General features: G+C 43.6%; 1 long non-coding RNA gene across 1 annotated transcript; it reads left to right on the forward strand.

The window, feature by feature from the left end:
- The first annotated feature begins 374 nt into the window (after positions 1 to 374).
- LOC112543769 (uncharacterized) lies at positions 375 to 7,097 on the forward strand. Its single transcript, XR_016350593.1, has 4 exons — positions 375 to 507; positions 2,796 to 2,836; positions 5,706 to 5,777; positions 6,770 to 7,097. It is a non-coding gene; the product is annotated as an uncharacterized LOC112543769 (long non-coding RNA).
- The last annotated feature ends 11,567 nt before the right edge of the window (positions 7,098 to 18,664 follow it).

Below are 18,664 nucleotides of genomic sequence, written 5' to 3' on the forward strand. Positions count from 1 at the left end.
TGTTTTGTCCTGTCATATACAGTTAGTAGTGCCCTTTGGTGTTAGTTTAATTAATTGAGTTTTTTCTTGGTGATGGCCTCATTCTGGTTTAAACATTGCCCTTTGTGTGTAAGGAGGAGCAATCCCAAAGGGTGATCCCCAGCCAGGGTGTTTTCTCTGTCTCCGCAAGGCCCACATTAAAGAGTGTTTGTACATTCTGCAGATTGTTCAAGAAACAGACTCAAGTGGCTTGGAATCTTCACCTGAAGCAGCAACTGTGCAAACAGGCCACGCCCCCGTTTTGGTACCGAGGCCCTTGTTGGGTCAGAGATCGCACTCGAGTTCTGAGAATGTTCCCACTTGGCATTCCAGAACAGATGCCTCTCCAAAGAGAGGAGCTTTCCCCCATCAACTGTGTGAGGAAAAGGTCATATAAGACTGATCAAGAGCACTTCAGGGCTTGGGTGGACTCTTCCAACCCCCCAAAGAAAAGCATTGACCAGCACAGGATGTGTATCAAGTAGAAAGGTTAGAAACTCTGTACTTTTGACTTCAGTTCCAGCCCCTGAGCATCAACTGGGTCCAGTTTCCATGTTGGCAGTGGACCAGGCAGCAACAGGTAACATCTGCCTTGCAGTCTCAGCCTCTTCCTTGGTCCAAGACTTTACTAGGGTTGCTTCATTTATAACCCCATTGGCTGAATGAGCTAGTGAACCCTCCTGTCTGCTAGTACCATGTGATTGTATCCTTTGGTATATATGGTTGTGCCAATTTTCTTCCACTATTTGATCTGAGGAAGTGGGTCTGGCCCACGAAAGCTCATCACCTAATAAACCATCTTGTTAGTCTTTAAAGTGCTACATAGTCCGGTTTTTTGCTTCAGCTACAGCAGACTAACACGACTACATTTCTATCACTAATAAACTCCTTGGCATTCTAGCAGGTGGCACTATAGATTTTACAATGGTGGCTTTCACCAGCCTTGATCAATACAATCAAACACTTCTGTTCCACTGACACCACTTCCAGCACTGGCATGCTCAGTACCACTTCCTGTCTCATTCTTGAAAATGGATGAGTGACTCACATGTTGGTCTTACTCTGCTCAGAATCCTGAGGGAGAAATTTTCCATTTGAATCTGTATTCAGGATATTGGATAATTTTGTTGGAGTCACTATAAAATCTGAAACTCTTAAATAAATCATGATCGTGACTTTAAAATTTTGTAGGGAGCATATTACTTTATTCTGAGTGAGTTAAACAATACTGGACCTAGTCTTTGACTTCTTTCACTGAAGCTGTTTCTCAGTGTGTTTAAATACAGAAATGTAGTGTTAATGCGTCTGTTTAGGATAAATGCGTTACTAGTATTTTAGGTTGACAGAATTGTCTGTTAGTCACATCCACATATATATGGCTTGTCATCCCCGGGTCCTGTTCTGCAAAACTGTCACTTAACTAGTCAGTCCTAACCTATAGCAGTTCATGGGATTCTTCCACCCAGAAATCTGCACCTGTCCTTGTTGAACCTCATCAGATTACTTTTGGGCCAATTTATCCACTCTGGAACCTATCCCTATCCTCCAGCATCTCTCTCTCTCCCCCTAGTTTAGTGTCATCCACAAACTTGCTGAAGGTGCAATCCATCCCGTCATCCAGATTATGAATGAAGATTTTCACAAAACCGGCCTCAGGACCAACCTCTGGGGTATTCTGCTTGATACCAACTGCCAACTAGAAAGCAAGACATAGAATCTTAGGGCTGGAAGAGAACTCAGGAGGTCATCAAGCCCAGTCCCCTTCCCAAAGCAGGACCAATCCCAACTAAATCAACCCAGCCAGGGCTTTGTCAAGCTGAGACTTAAAAACCTCTAGGGACGGAAATTCCTCCACTTCCCTAGGTAACCCATTCCAGTGCTTCACCACTCTCCTACTGAAATAGTTTTTCCTAATTTCCAACCTAGACCTCCCCCACTGTAACTTGAGACCATTGCTCCTTTTTCTGCCATCTGTCACTACTGAGAAGAGCCTCTCTCCATCCTCTTTGGAATCTCCCTTCAGGAAGTTGAAGGCTGCTATCAAATCCCCCTTCACTCTTCTCTTCTGCAGACTAAATAAGCCGAAATCCCTCAGCCTCTCCCCATAGGTCATGTTTTCCAGCCCCCTAACATTGACAAGTCCTTGTTGAGTCTGACAATCTGGTCAGCTTTGTAGCAACTTTATAGTCCAATCATATAAGCCATACTTCTTTAACTTCCTAGCAAGAATACCATGGGAGACCTTATCAAAAACTTTGCTAAAGTCAATGTATGTCACATCCACCTCTTTCCCCATATCCACAGAGCTAATTATCTCTTCATAGAAAGTTGGACAGGAATGACTTACCCTTGATGAATTCATGTTGACTATTCCCTCCTTCAAGTGTTTCAAAATAGATTCTTTGTCGACCTGCTCCATGATTTTTTCAGCGACTGAGGTGAGGCTCACTGGTTTGTGGTTCCCTGGATTCCCCTTCTTACTTTTCTTAAAGATGGGCACTGCATTTGCCTTTTTCCAGTTGTCTGGGACCTATCCCCGATTGCCAAGAGTTTTCAAAGATAATGGCCAGTGGCTCCACAATCATGTCAGCCAACTCCCTCAGCACCTTCAAAGTGCATTAGCTCTGGCACCATGGATTTGTGCATGTCCAGTTTTTCCAAATAGTCCTTAGTTCATATGCCCTGTCATGTTTCAGCCACCATTCCAGAGGATATAGATTGCACTTCTGTGTTTATAATGGTGGTACTGAAAAATATATTTCTTTTGTTTTTTACAGTTATAAAAAATATCAGCCGTGTACACTTTGCATTCTGTGTGGTAAGTTAAATCATGCATTTGAAAATGTAGAAAAAAAACCCTCAAAGATTTGAATAAATCATATTCTATTATTGTTTAATAGTGTAATTAATCTCATGATTATTCACAATTAATTTTAATTGCTTGACAGCCATATATAATATTAATTTAGACAAGAGGAGAATTTTTAAGTACATGGGGAAATTTATGAAAAAGCCCATGAGAAGCCCTCTATTGGAGTCATGCTGGCAGACCTCTGAGAACGCTCCCAACAATTCCATGGTGTACAGGCTGTGCATCTTGTGGATAACATATTTTCAAGTAGAATCTGGGATGTTGACACAGCTTTTCCCTGACATTCTGAGACAATTCAAAGAATCTGATGAAATGATGGAACTAAATAACTGCTGTTTTCATCAGGCTGTTTTTAGCAGTGATGATGTGGATATATGCATACATATCCGGCTTTCACCATGATGGAAAACATATTTATACAAAATCCTAGTATATCAAAATGATTCTGATCATAAAAGAGGGCTACTTATTCATGATGCAATAAAAATAGATAAAAGTCAGCCTTTACACAGAGGTAATTTCAGAGGCAGCAAATGCTATATTATAGAAGTAAACATTTCTCAAAAATGAATAAACTCCCAATGAGCTGGTTTTTTTATAACAGTATTAGCCGTTATCCTCTAATTTTGGAGTTGTGCGTAACTGAGATTTTATACCAGTACTTAGCCTGCACAAGCCTTCCTTAAATAAATGCACATTTTCATGTCACTTTAGAGTCAACTCAGTGCAAAGGTGTTTTACTTTGCCATTACTATCATTTCATATAAAAAGAGAATTACTGCTCCGGTCCTTAACTCAATGAATGTTTGTTTTTCTTCATTTAACTCATTGTGCTGGGGTGAGGCTGGGGATATGGGGTGCAGACTGCCCCAGGGAGAGAGGACAGCCCCAGCCCCCTCTCTCTCTGCAGCAGTTTGGGGGCAGGTAAAAAGCGCCTCCCAAGACCACTGCAGCTCCAGCTGGCACAGCCAAGGGAGGGGTGCATGTCCTGCAGATGGAGCGGATTCAGGTTCATCTACCCCTCTGCACTCCCCAACCAGACTGAGGAATGCAGCAAACTCTACACTTTCCCTTTGCTCCATGATGAAGGGGAACAGCCAGCAAATATTCCGGTGTGTATCTGCAGGGGCGGAGGGAGAACTTCAGCCTCCTCAGCCCTCCTTCAATGGCACTTGCAGGGTGGGCAGGTTGGGGCTGGAGCAGTCCTGGGTGGTGGGGTGGCACACCCCCATACAGCCACTTTCATCTGCCTGGTGATTCTGGCTCTTTTCTGTATGGTTTTATGAGCGGGAACATCCCATTTTCCTGGCACAACCAAACGCTTACCTTGGTTTAAATTTTGATAAGAGGAAGCTGCACACCGAATATGGAGGTCCTAGCTGTCACCTTTTTAGAAGAAGTTCTTGAAAAGACAGACAGACTCATGCACAGATGCACAGACAAACCCTCTAAACTATACAGTAGATCATGGAGGCGGGATGATGTTTTGCGAGAAATGCACGACAAGTCTTTTGTTTTTCTTGGCATTTCTGATGCTGTTCAATTTTAAGCGCTTGTAATGAGCTCAGGTAGTGCAGCTCAAATTCCATTGAAGTCTTTGTGAAACCTGCAGAGCTCAATCTCTTTGAAATCTGACATGAAAATTCAAGTTTTCTAGTGAGAGGACAATTCAGTTGTTGTTCCTTGCTTTACTTTCTGAATTAGATCTCCTGGCTGTTGTAAAGAATAATGATTAAAGGTCTGGTTTATGTTTGAGAATGCCACACAACAAAGTATCAATAAAGAGTTGCAAAGTGAACACCAAGCAAATCTACTATTCAGATTTTGTCAAAACTTCCATGAATTTTTCTGATATTATATTCTTCTGCTTTGTTCCCCATCTACTCCTCAAATTTAGCATTTTTGCAAAATGTCACGAAAACAGTTATTTGACTATAAAAATATACAAAATCATCACATTTACTCTTTCTACAGCAAAAACAAATGTGCAAAAGTTTTAACCATTTTCTGTTGAAAATAGGTTTGTTTGCAACATTTTTCTGCTGAAAGATGAGCAAAGCTGATAATGAAGTGTGAAAATACTAAAACTGTGGGCACTTCTAATTTCATTGTATTTTGTCTTGTGTTCATTGTATTGAATGTTTTTGTACACCATGCTGACTTTGTTTTTTTACTCACTCCTTAGACTTAATCTTACTGGGTTTTTCACTTGGTCATAATTTTATTATCCCCCCATCTGAAAAATATATTTCAGTGGACGTTCACATGGATGCATATACAGGCAGTCCCCGGGTTACGTACAAGATAGGGACTGTAGGTTTGTTCTTAAGTTGAATTTGTATGTAAGTCGGAACTGGTACATATTGTACGGGAAACTCTAGCCAAACATTTCTCCAGAGCTCAGTTTTATTCTCCCACACCTCACTTCCCTCAGTCCTTTATTCTCAAGCTGAGGTGTCTGCTGAGAAAAGCCGCTCCACGTCTGCCTGGTCTGCTGGGGGGGGGGGGGGGGGGGGCGCTAGCTTCGCGTCTCCCTGGTCTGCTGGGGGGAAGCAGCTAGTGCGGGGTTGCCTCACCCCATTTGTAAGTAGGGATCCGATGTAAGTCGGATCCATGTAACCCGGGGACTGCCTGTATAGCATTATAGATTTCGTTTGAGCTCAAATCTAATTAAGTTGTGTACAGGTCATATGAAAAGTGGTGAATGTGGGGGAGGGAAGTGAGTAACCAGCTGCTACATCTGGAATTGCTACACCAACTATTTCTGCTACTGTTCTATGATTCTATGAAAATATTTATGTGATTTTAATTCTAGAATTCGAGGACAAAGATATAAAAGCCATAAAGAAGTTGACCTATGTGGATAGCAAATGGTTCCCTGTTCTTGGTGAGAATGTCTTTGCTTTTCTTTCAGAATAAGCAAATTACCATTTCTTTTAAAGGACACATATTTCAAAGCTTGCTGGGTCACATAGGAATGTAATAATACAGCTCATTTGTGAGGCAGAATACTGCTTCTGCCATTCACATTTAAGCTCTAATTTCTATAAATGAATTTGCAAAACATGGACTTAGGTGCAGAAATTGCTATTCAACATGCAAATCACAGTTAGATGCCTAGTTGTTTGATCTGAGATTTACTAAAAGGCCTAAAAGCATTAGTCATCCAGCATCCTTGGTCTCCTTTGACGGTCTCAGTGTTGATTTGTATTCCAAATCCAAATTTTGTATGAACAAAACCTTGTCCAGAGAAAAACTGCACATGCAAAAAGTTCTACCTGCAATTTTAGTCTGTTTTTGTCCTATAATTAGACCTGCTTATACTTTAAAAACATTTGCTTTCATTAACCAAAATAACCATCCTGCCATGCTTACTTTTATACATCGTTCAGAAAGTCAAACAATATTTAATGGAAATACCTTAGCATGCTAGGAAGTCAGCTTTTCAATTATTATGACAAATCCCAGTGGGTCTGACCCAATATGGCCCCTCTTGTGTTCTTAAAACCGTCTACGTTACATTGGTGCAACCTCTAAAGAGGCCTCTGACAGTAACTGACATGGAATTTCAATTGTCATTGAGAATTTGGCCAGTATCCCTGCAAAGATGTAGAGTGGAGAACTGCTGTTTTTAATGCCAATGGGATTGTGCTGGCATTATGTTCTCAGGAGAATGGGAATGTTTGAAATCTGCATAGGAGCCTTGTTAGGATTCCCTCCGGTTGTAGTTTGACAAAGTTCCTCAGAATGAAATGTTTGATTATCAAAAAAGCAGAAAATGTTTAAAGAATGCGTATTTGCATTTCTTCTCAGTTTACTGTCTTCATTGGCACAACAGTTGGAAGGATTCTGATTTTATGAAACTTATGTGTGTTTCAGGCTTGCTTCTGCCGTGAAATGTCTGTTACTTCTCTTTTGAGCTTTGGAACAAAATCTCGTTCTCACCTAAACTGTTACAAAATGAGAAACAGATGATGGAGCCTATGTGAGGTTTTTCTATTTCCCACCTTATGTTACAATAGCAATATGTGATAGTCAGCAAAACAAGACTTTTAGAAATGATGGCAAATTGTATAGCTGCCGTCATCTTAATTCATTTTCTGAGGCACTGCTTAATTGCTGATCTTTAAAAAACTGGGCCAAATTCACCACTGGTATGAGATGTGGAAGTGCTTATATCAATAAAGAATAGGTCTTTATGTTCAATAAGTAAAATGTGCCAGATCATATGAACAAGACCTGTGATGATGCTCCCACTGAACCCCAGGTAACAGCTGGGAGGAAAAGTCAGTAACCGGTAAAGAATGTTTGTTGAAAGTCTCCATACAAATGAACTTGTGATGAAAATGAGGGTGAGGGGAACGTCCTTAGTTTTTTTTTCTTTGCATTTTGCCTCTAGTTGTGCTGGTGAGGAAAGCCCACTGAAGTGAGGAAGCAGAAAATGGCTTACCTGGGAAAAGAAGTCTGGCTCTCATGAAAGGGCCATATGGCACTGATTTGAATTCAGAATGTAGAGCCAATATTAATCAACTCCTTTGCTATTGATCTATTTATTCAGTCCTGTGCTACTGATTTGTAGTGATAGCCCGTTGAAATCGATAGCCTTGCTTGGTATTTCTGCAGTGCCAGGTATGGGTGTCTATTTGCTAGGCATGACCAGTATTCTTGAGAGCACTTAACTGGCTAAAGAAATGATGGGGAAACCAGAATGACCATGTGTTTTTTATTCTAATACAGTAAATCCTCCCTAATTTGCACAAAATACTGGCTGTCCTTCTCTTCCCTCTACTATGCAAAAATTTAAAAGCTGAATGAGTTGCCATATTACTTAAAACTTCATACTCCAGAGCATTGACTAGAACATTTATGAAGTATTATCATAAATAATTAAATTGAAGTATAATTGCCTAAATAAATAAATAAAACACATCTGGCAAGCTTTGACGTTTTACTCCGTGCAATTTGGTAATTCACAGTGGGTCTTCCCAACATTAGCATGAATAAGCAAGAGCTAGAATATGGTAGGTAGTTCCTTCCCAAGTGTCCTGGGGTGCACCAATGCTATGGCCACTTTTGCGATAGCCAGAACCTAGTAAAAACACACATTGGGCCTGAAGAAAAGCTTCTGTTTGCTAGGAGCAGAGGAACAGGAATATGCACACAAATAGAAATCAAATAAGTAGCGAAAGATGCCAGATTTTCTGCACTCTAATTCTGATTGCAGCATGTGTTTAAAAATGTGAGTCCAACACTACAAATTGCCAACTTTCAAACATTTCCTGACAACAGCTTGAAGTTCAAACAATGAAGGCTTAAAACATTCAATGAGGACTGTCCATATGCCAAATCAATTGGATATTGTAATATAAATAGAAGAGTTGTCTTCTGTACAGCTTTGTTTCATATTTTGTATGTCAATTCAGAAACCAAAAAAAATCCAACCCTCCAATAAATGATTCATGCAAATGTAAATAACTATGGCTATGTCTACATTCACACTTTTGGGGGCAAAACATTGGTTGGTCGAGACTGTGAAAGAGCACCCCCGACCGACAAATGTTTTAACGACAGAAGTGATGGTGTGGACAGCACTATGTCAGTGGACATGCGCTCCTACTGACATCACTATGCCACTTATCGGGATGATTTAATTACGTCAACAGGAGAGCTCCTCCTGTTGGCAAAAAGTGGCTACGCAGGAGACCTCATAGCAGCACACCTGCAATGCAACACCGGTGCTGCTGTACCATCTCTAGTGTAGTCCTAGTAGCCAGTCATTTAACCCATAGTCTACAATGTTTGGTAATAAAAATGTCTTTATTCATTTTTAATAGTGGATCCCACAACAGAGTAACTAGGCTTTAGAGTAAGGCTACTCAACATGCATGTGGCCCTCAGCCTGTTTGATTACGGCCCGCGGTGCAGTTTGGGTTTACTCAGGGCTCAACACACAATCCGTGGGTGGGATCCTTTGAACATGGCTTCCTTTGGGAGCACGCTCCATAATGGTGAGTCAATATAATGGTCTCTGTTGATATGTGTTTTAGTAGTTAAACTCCTGGACTGTCATTGCTCATTAAAAGTGCCGTTATATGAGCGGAAATTGGGTAAATATTGCATGTTATTAATATCAGCAGAACTGACTTAAATGGAACCTGTGTGTTGTGTAGTCTTGCCTTAATCTTTGTACTCATGCCCGTCAGTGTGAAAAGTTATTTGCATACATATTTGCATGTACATGCAATCACACTAAAGTTGCGGCCCTCGGCATGTGCTGTGAGTACCATTGTGGCCCTCAGGGCTTCCAAAGTTGAGAAGCCCTGCTCTAGAGCCATGAACTTCCCTAAAAACACAAACTTCATGTCGACAGCATAAGTAGATGTAGAAATAAGAGAATGGAGATGGGATATCCATAGCCTAAAACAGGAAAAGCTATATCAGAAATGACTTACTGATCATTCCAAGTGAATTGCCTATATTTTAATTCTACCTCTGGCATGACTTTCCATTGTGCATTTTGGGAAGAACTTGCAGATCCAAATCCCTGGACCTCAGCCATACAGATGTGGTAGATGGGGGGGAGGTTGTCCCAAGGTGCCATGCTCAGGGGGCAACAATTAAGTCCTCCTTCAGCTCCACCTGTCATCTCTTTGCTCTTCCTCCTCTGCCCACTGCCACCGGCTGGAGCCTCCTTTCCGCCCCCCAGCCCGACCCTCCTCCATCTCTGCTGGTGGTTTAATTTGTGCGGGAGCCTAGTCCCAAACTGGTGGGGGCAGGGGAAGACACAGTACAAGCTCCTCCCCCTCTCCCAGGGTTGGGCTCAGTCATGCGCCAGGTTTGGGGCCCCACCACACAGTGGTGGTGAAAGGGGTGGGGGCACATTTTTCCTTTGCCTCGGGCGTATAACAGCCTCACTATGCCTCTGGTTTTAGAAGCCCAATTTGCCTTCCAGACAATATTAAATTGGAGCTAGGAAACATGTTGAAACTTGTGGCCGTTCCCGAGCAATGCATGTTACAGGTTCCTGATACATAACAGTTCTTTAACAATAAATAAGTATGGGTATGTCTGCACAGCAATGTTATTTCAAAATAACTTTCCTAGCATCTACACAGCCAAACCAAATTCTATGAGGAATAACACCAAATTCGAAATAGCTAATTCGAAATAAGCACTGTGTAGATGCTTATTTCAAATAGGGGGCCTCCAGCCCTTCCCAGTGTTCCCTGGTGGCCACTCTGGGCCAAACCAGGAAAACTCCTCTCCTCTCCCCCAGCCCCGAAGCCCTTAAAGGGGTAGACTCTGGCCACAGTGCCTGTGCCAGCTGTAAGCCTGCCAGCACAGAGCCAGCAGTCGCTGCCCCTGACCCTGTTACCCCACCATGAGCCAGGCAGCCAGTTCCAACCAGCCCTCCACTGCTCCCCAGACCCAGTCCCCCAACTCCTAGGAGCCTGCTGGGTCGGAGAAGGCGAGTGCCTTCCTGGTTCAGTGCGGAGATCATGGACCTGATTGAGGTTTGCGGGGAGGCCTCCAATGTTCATGATCTCCACACTAGATGGAGGAACGCGGCTGTCTGCAGATGGATGGCTGACAGCCGGGCCACCAAAGGCCACATGAGCACCCTGGAGCAGGTGCCAGGGACACACGGGGCAGCTCCCACACAGGGCAGACACCTGCCCCTATTTTGATGCCCTGGTCTGCATCCTGGGGGGCAGGATGGTCCATGCTACCCCGGGGGTCATCGATCCTGGAGCCGGGGTAGGGTGGAGGGCCCTGACCAGGGCATGGAGGAGGAGCGCCAGGAGCCACAGGAGCCCAGAGGGAGCGTACCACGCAGCCAGGATTCCCGAGCCATTCCGGGAGACCCATCACCAGTGTCATCCGGGAAGGTAACATCATGTGAGGCATGTTGCCTCCTGCCGCTCCAGCACCTGCTGCCTCCCCAGCTACCGCTCCTCCTCCCACTCCTCCTCCCCCTCCCACTTCTCCCTCCACCTCCTCCATACCCTCCAAACCCTCCTCATCGCCACTGGGATGCCAAGGCCCCCCGCATTTGCGGTGCTTGGAGACAGTTGGCCCGGCGAGACCCCCCTGAGCCCTGAGCTTCCCCTCCCCCTTCTTCCCCTTGGTTCCCCCTTCTAGCTCCCTCCTCCCAGGTTTCCCCCTCCCCTCTGCCACCCTCTCTCCTCTCTTCTCCTGCCTCCTTTCCCCAGTCTCACCAGAGTTTCATAACGCCCCCCCCCTCCCAGTTTGTTAAATAAACAGAGTTTATATTTTTTTAAAATGTGTATTTTATTTGACATCAGGAAGGGGGGTTAGGGAGGGGTAAGTGGAAGGACATGAGGGAGGAATGAGGCACAAGCCCCCATTGGAGCAGACCAGAGAGGCTCTTAGTGCTCCTCAGGGTGGAAGCTCTCCTACAGGGCCTCCTGGATACTGACAGCCCCCTGATGGACCTTCCGGATGGCAGCCTGCAGAAAGTGCAGCCAGGTTCACAGCAACACATCCAAGAGAAGCACCAGAGCACCCAGGGACAGCTCTGTCTCCATGTTGCAGAGTGCTGTGGTGTCCCGAGTGAGGGCAACCAGAACACGCAGAGACAAAATGCTTTGCTCTCCCTCATCGAGGTAGATAAGTAAGCAGGGAAACCTGAGAACTGGCTGTCTGAGGGGGAGAGAGGAAGGGGAGGGGGGAGGGGGGACCTTTTAAGCACAGACCTCAGGCAGCAGCCCCACACAGTAAGTCCTGACCTGGTGCCCTTCTGGAACTGGTTCCGGCCAGCCTTAAATGTGATTCACAGTCCACTCAGTGCGGACGCGCTATTTCAAAATAGCAAAACACTATTTTGAAATGTATTTTGTGTGTAGACGCGTTATTTCAAAATAACTTCTTTTGAATTAACTATTTCAAAATAAGATAATTTGAAATAATGTTGTAGTGTAGACATACCCAATATAGTTTGTCACCTCCACTTCCTGCAAATGGCAATAAATACCTGTGTCTCAAAAGCTTCTCTCCACTTTGCTGATCCCAAGTACCATTTTAAGGTCACCTCAACTGACTGCGGTGGTCAGTGGGAAGGAGTGTGACATGTTATTTCTGCTTTCACTGGAACAGTTTTTCCATAGCCCCAGATCCCAGCCTCTAAATTGATCCCTGCCTTCCCATGGAAACTCAAGTGCTCAGAAATACAGAACAGAATAGTGAAACAGCAAGTCGCCGGGCTCTGTTAAGATAGGAATGAATTTCTATGCATTGTTCCACCCCCACCCGCGCCCCTGCCCCAGTTTTTTCTTTGCATGGTGGCTCGCTGACTCACTAGCTACCATTTCCTTCAACAGGAGAGGGAGGAGTGAAGGGTCAGTTGGAGGGTTGAGCAGAGAGAAGGGACACAACTTCCTGGACATGTGGTTTACATCTGTGTGACCTCTGACTAACCTACTTATGTTTCTCAGCCTGAATGGGTTCCTTACAACACCAACAATAAATAGGCCATGGAAGCACGAAAGTTCTCTGAAAACTTCCACACGGTGTGCAGCGGCGGTCAAAAAGGCAAATAGGATGCTAGGAATTATTAAGAAAGGGATAGAAAATAAGACACAGAGTATCTTACTGCCCCTGTATAAAACTATGGTACGCCCACATCTGGAATACTGTGTACAGATGTGGTCTCCTCACCGCAAAAAAGATATTTTGGCCTAGGAAAGGGCTCAGAAAAAGGCAACTAAAATGATTAGGGGTTTGGAACGGGTCCCATAGGAGGAGAGGTTAAAGCGACTGGGACTTTTCAGTTTAGAAAAGAGGCGACTGAGGGGGAATATGATAGAGGTATATAAAATCATGAGTGGTGTGGAGAGGGCGGATAAAGAAAAGTTATTTATTAGTTCCCTAAATAGAAGAACTAGAGGGCACCAAATGAAATTAATGGGTAGCAGGTTTAAAACTAATAAAAGAAAGTTCTTCTTCACACAGCGTGTAGTCAACCTGTGGAACTCCTTGCCAGAGGAGGCTGTGAAGGCTAGGACTATAACAGAGTTTAAAGAGAAGCTAGATAATTTCATGGAGGTTAGGTCCATAAAAGGCTAATAGCCAGGGGATAAAATGGTGTCCTTGGCCTCTGTTTGTCAGAGGCTGAAGAGGAATGGCAGGAGACAAATCGCTTGATCACTGTCTTCGGTCCACCCTCTCTGGGGCATCTGGTGCTGGCCACTGTCGGCAGACAGGATACTGGGCTAGATGGACCTTTGGTCTGACCCAGAATGGCCGTTCTTATGTTCTTATCTCTCTAAGGCCTGGTCTATACTAGACCAGGAAGGCTGGTCTGAGGTATGCAACTCCAGCTATGCAAATTGTGTAGCTGGGGCCGGCTTACCTTAAGCCAAGTTGTGGTGACTTCCTCATAGCGGGAGGCCAATAGGAGCACACTTCCCTGGCTCCTCACAGAACGAGGAGTACCCGACGCTGACTGGGGCTGCCCTCAGTGTTTGATTTATGGGTCTATATTAGACCCTCATTATCAAAAACTAGACGATTGGCCACCAAAGAATCAGTCTTCTCGTAAGTATAGACATGCCCTAAATCAGGGCTACTCAACTTTGGAAGCCATGGGGTCCACAATTGTACTCACAGCACATGCCGAGGGCCACAATTTAACTGTGGTTGCATGTACATGCAAATAAATATGCAAATATATGCAAATAGCTTCTTTCACACTGATGGGCATAAATACAATGTTTAAGGCTAGACTATACAACACACAGGCCCCATTTAAGTCCGTTCTGCTGATAATAAAATGCAATATTTACTCGATTTCCACCCATATGACAGCACTTTTAATGAGCAATGACAGTCCAGGAATTGAACTACTAAATCGCTATCAACAGAAGACCGTTATATTGACTCACCATTATGGAGCGTGTTCCCAGTGGAGGCCATGTTCAAAGGATCCCACCCAGTGGCTGTGTGTTGAGCCCTGCGTAAACCTAAACTGCACCGTGGGCTGCAAACCAACAAGCTGCAAGCCACATGCAGCCCACGGGTTGTGTGTTGAGTAGCCCTGTCCTAAATGATACCCAGCAAACCCATTCCATTTGTGCCACATATTCCATGCTTGCACAGATTTTGCACATTTCAGACATTCCAGTTAAAAATCCAATCTGATCTCCTTTCTTTGGATATTTGTGTGCCTTCCAGCTCTTGAAAATAATAGTTTTTGGCACCATTTTGTGCCTCAATTTCCTCTTCTGCATAGTTGGGATAATCGTATTTACCAAACACTCCACAGAGCGCAATAGTGAGTGTTTAATGTTTGTGAAGCCCTTTGAACAATTTTACAGCATATAGGTGCTAAGTGCTGTTTCATGTTGCAAACATTTCATCAGTCAGAGGCAGAAGCTGCAATGTTGTATATTTATTCTGTTCTTCGACGGGGAGAGCAAAATTAGATATTATATTTTGTAATGAAGCTATTTGGTGACCGTTTTGCTCCCAGAATTGTGATGTGCTACCACGTCCAATAATTCAGCCTTTTTAAATGGTCTATCTAATTTTCCTCGGCCATAGACATGATGAGCTCCTCTTCCATTAACTGTGTCTTTTAAATGTGTTTATATGAAAATGATACAGAGGTATTTGAAAGTCTAGACAATTTTGTGGCATGATAGAATCTTTACTGTCCACAGAAATGTTTTTGCTATAGAGGACCATATTACTGGATCCTGTTGACATTCTCCCCAGTTACCCCCTTAGGACAAATGACATTCAGTCATGAATTTTAAGGAGAGCGCTCTCTCCCTTAGCAGGAGGGACAAGTAGAGACATAGTCACCCCACATGAAGTTATAACCATTTCTCTGCCTACAGATCCTACGTGACTGAGTTCCTAGTATCAGCTAGCAGTATATTAGCAGGTGTTGCTAAGCAGTACAGGTAAGCAAACTGTGTGCAGAGGGGAGCAGAGAGGACTCAGCTCAGAACATTTAGCAACCAATCCTTAGCGAGCAATTTCAGAAACCTTTGGCCCAGCAAATATTGGAGATTGTTTAACCTTTTAGCTACTCTTTAATAGAAGCTGTTTTCCACATCTCATGTTCTCTTTTCATTAGCTGTATTTTTATTCTATTCGGGAGGATTGCTACAATGTCAGCTATATCTTTAAACCCAGCTACCTGTCAAGAGTACTGTATTGGAGCTGGCCCTGAGGAATCCAAGTCCATATACTGACCTTGGTTCCTTGCCTTTCCTAATACTGAGGAGTTTGGGAATACTTCCGAGGCTGTGTTCTGAGCTCCAGAAGCAGGAGAAAAGAGTAGGAATGTAGCAGTGAGAGGTGGCTGCAATTTTTTTTGTTTAAATTTGATGTTGCAAAAACAAATCTTATTGTAAGTTTGAAAATTGCATCTTTTCCTTCATATTTTGAAGGTACAGGTATCCTCTTTTCCCTCCCTTTATTTTATTTTGCTACATAAGTGGAGAAAAGAATCTAAAAAGATTTCTTTTTCAACTTGAGGGACTCCCCTTATCCAATGGAAAGAAGAAAAAACATAAGCAGGAGCAGTCACTTGGGTGCACGTCATCCCTACAGAGTCGCTGAGCATGCTGCATTCTGCACGGTCAAGAGGCTTAGCAGGGCTTTCCCTGCACTTGCTCCTCCCTGCTGCTGTGAGCTTCTGTGATGCTGATCCTATGCAACTGTTCTTGCGCAAGAGGCCAGTGTAGACAGGCAACATCAATTTCCTGTGCAAGAAAGCCCGATGTTTAAAGTGGCCATCGGAGCTTTCTTGTGCAAGAGAGTGTCTACATGGGCACGGATTCTTTTGCGCAAAAGCACATCTCTTGCGCAAAGGCACATGCCAGTATAGACACTCTCTTGCGCAAATACTTTAACGCAAAAACTCTTGCGTTAAAAGTATTTGCGAAAAATCTTGCCAATGTAGATGTAGCCTGATAGTTAAGAAGCAACAGGCTTAGATTGCAACAAGGGAGGTTTAGGTTGGACATTAGGGAAAACTTCCAGTCCTATCATGAGAGGTTAAGGAGAACAATTTTTCTCCCTCTTCCTTTGTAACTTGGGATCAACTGGCCAAGGAAAGTCCATACCAGTTTCTTCCCATGTGTGGGATTTGCTAAAATGAAAATCAATCTGTCACTGCACTCTCCTCCCATGATTGTCTTAATGGTCCCACAGTGTTGCCTGTCAATACTACACTGTTGACTAAGGGTACATCTACACATCAGCACTATTGCAAAATAACTAGCTCTCATCAAGATTTCCAAAAAAGAGCCAAAGTATGATCTCAGGGCATCATTTGATATCTCCAATTATCACCTGATGATTGTGGCATTGGTAATAGTTCCCCATAGGCATTCATGACTATGGTCATCTTCTCTTCCCATGGCAACAACATTTAAAATAGAGGATCTACTGTTTGAAGGGGTGGACGGTATATGAAAAGATGAGAGAGACTAGCTCTGTGGCAAGATCTCTGGGGTTACTGCCTCTCCAAAGGCGACCATCTTCACCTATGGTTAGGTGTTACCAGCAATATTTCCCTTCTTCTTTGTCTTTGACTTACTGTTCTCAAAAAAGCAGTCCTATAATCAACACCACCACCAATAGCAAACATCTTCTCAAACACAGGAGATGAAGAAATCCTACAAGTCTTGGATGAGGAGAGAGAATTCCTCAGCCATATCCTCCTTGCCTAATGTCAGGCCTCAGGTTTGATCTGAGGAAAGAGAGCTGTGAACCAATTTCAAAAAATGCAATTCACCTTGTTTGTGATGGTCTATCCCAGTTCTGTGATGGACAACCATCATCTTTGACAGAAAGGGTTTAGACTTGGGTGCACGTCATCCAGTAAAGGAAGGTTATACTACCCAATTAAAATTCCTTCTTCTATGCAAACTACTGCTTCTTTCCCTTTTCAGGGACTCTTCCTAAGGGGTTGTTTCTACACTGCAGTATTTTTCCAGAAAAATGGCCATTTTTCTGGAAAAACAATACTTGTGTCCACACTGCCACTGAGCTCTTTCGACAGAAAGTCAAAAGAACAGAGGGGTTTTTACAACGGCGGTAAACCTCATTCTACAAGGAAGAAGCCTTTTTCCGAAAAAGCTTTTTTGGAAAAAGGCATGTATGGATGCAGAAGAGAGAGTTCTTTCAAAAGAAGAGGCCTTCAGGAAAAACCACAGGATCCCTGGTGGCCATTCCATCCAACTAAAATGTGAGATAGCATCGAATGACCGTGGATGTTATCTTTTGAAAAAGAACGTTGCTTTTTCATTACACTTTTGCTGGGTGACTGCTCTCTTTTGAAATAAGCTTTTCTGGAACATCTCTTCTGGAAAAGCTTCTTCCAAAAGAAGCTTGCAGTCTAGATGTAGCCTGAGAGGGAAAAGGGAAAAGTACAAATGCTATGCCACACAGGAACTATAGAAGATGCACCATTGATTTATAGAAACAAAGGATTCAAATTCCCATTACTTTCTAATCCCAAAAAAGAATGGTGCTCTCAGACTACTTCTAGATCTCAGAGCGTGAAACAGATACATCAGGAAATTTCAATTCAGATTGCAAACTCTGGCTCTGTTTAATCCTTCTGTCTTCTCTGGATTGCTTTCCTTCTATCAGTCTCAAAGATGAATATTGTCATAACCCCATAACACTGTAAATATTTTCTTGTAATCCTTGGTTCAGAGTATTTCCAGTACAAAGTCTTACCCTTTATCCTCTCCACTATGCCCAAAATTTTTACCAAATAGTCAAGGAGCTCATCTGATGAAGCAAGAATTTTTGTTTTTCCATACTTAGATGATTGGCTGCTAATGACCCCGTCCAAAAGAATAATTATACCGAGAGCCCTGCATGGATACAAATGTCTATGTGCAGATGTGGATATCCATGGATAGACATCAGGATCTGCTGATCCGAAGGGCACTACTCCCCGGAGATGCTGTGGCCAAAGGAGAGGAGCGTGGTGCCACTATTCCCAAAAAGCTTCCCCATACAGACAGCCCTGGCTGGCCATGTAGTTGCACAGCTCCCTGACCTGCCATCAGCGGAGCTATACGAACCTAGACAGGGGACATAGGGTGATCCATGATACCATAGCAAAAAGATTTTTACTTCCAGAAATGAAAGTAATAATCACCATAGAGAGGCCGCTTCAATACCCCTTCTCTGGAGGTGGTATATTTTTTGACATGATTAGATGTTCACGGGGCCAGCCCACAACATTTTGGCACCTGAGGCGGGGAGGTCAAATGATGCCCCCATATCCACTCACTTGGGCCAGAACTTTGAAAGGTCTCGATTCTGCCTTCGTCCTGTTCTACTCCTCTCATGGTACTGCAGAGAGAATACATATGCACCAGCAGCAGACACAATTTTTTATACTCTGGGTCCTAGAGGCATCCCACCCTCCCCCCCCCGCACCTCTGGTCTCGCATCTGAGGTGGTTGCCTCCGTTCACCTCATGGTAAAGCCATCCCTGGATGTTCAGGCCTGCCTGTAAAGGCCTTTCATTTAAAAATGTAGGCATATTCTTATCACTTAGCTACTTATGGACGTATAGAACAACGACTCAAAATCACAAGTTTGCCTGTGTATGGGCCTTGTCTCACTGTGACATTCTGAGGCATTGTTCTTTGGCTAAGGCCTTAGTCTAAGGCTGTCCCCGCTGCTTAGACAAAGACTAAGTAGCATACGGTCACATCCTCATATTCCAAACCTTTCACACTGAAACAAAGTAACATCCAGGTGTTAAGAAGGTGA

This window comes from Pelodiscus sinensis, chromosome 13 (genome assembly GCF_052426305.1).
Source record: "Pelodiscus sinensis isolate ZL-2025 chromosome 13, ASM5242630v1, whole genome shotgun sequence".
Lineage (NCBI taxonomy): Eukaryota > Metazoa > Chordata > Testudines > Trionychidae > Pelodiscus > Pelodiscus sinensis.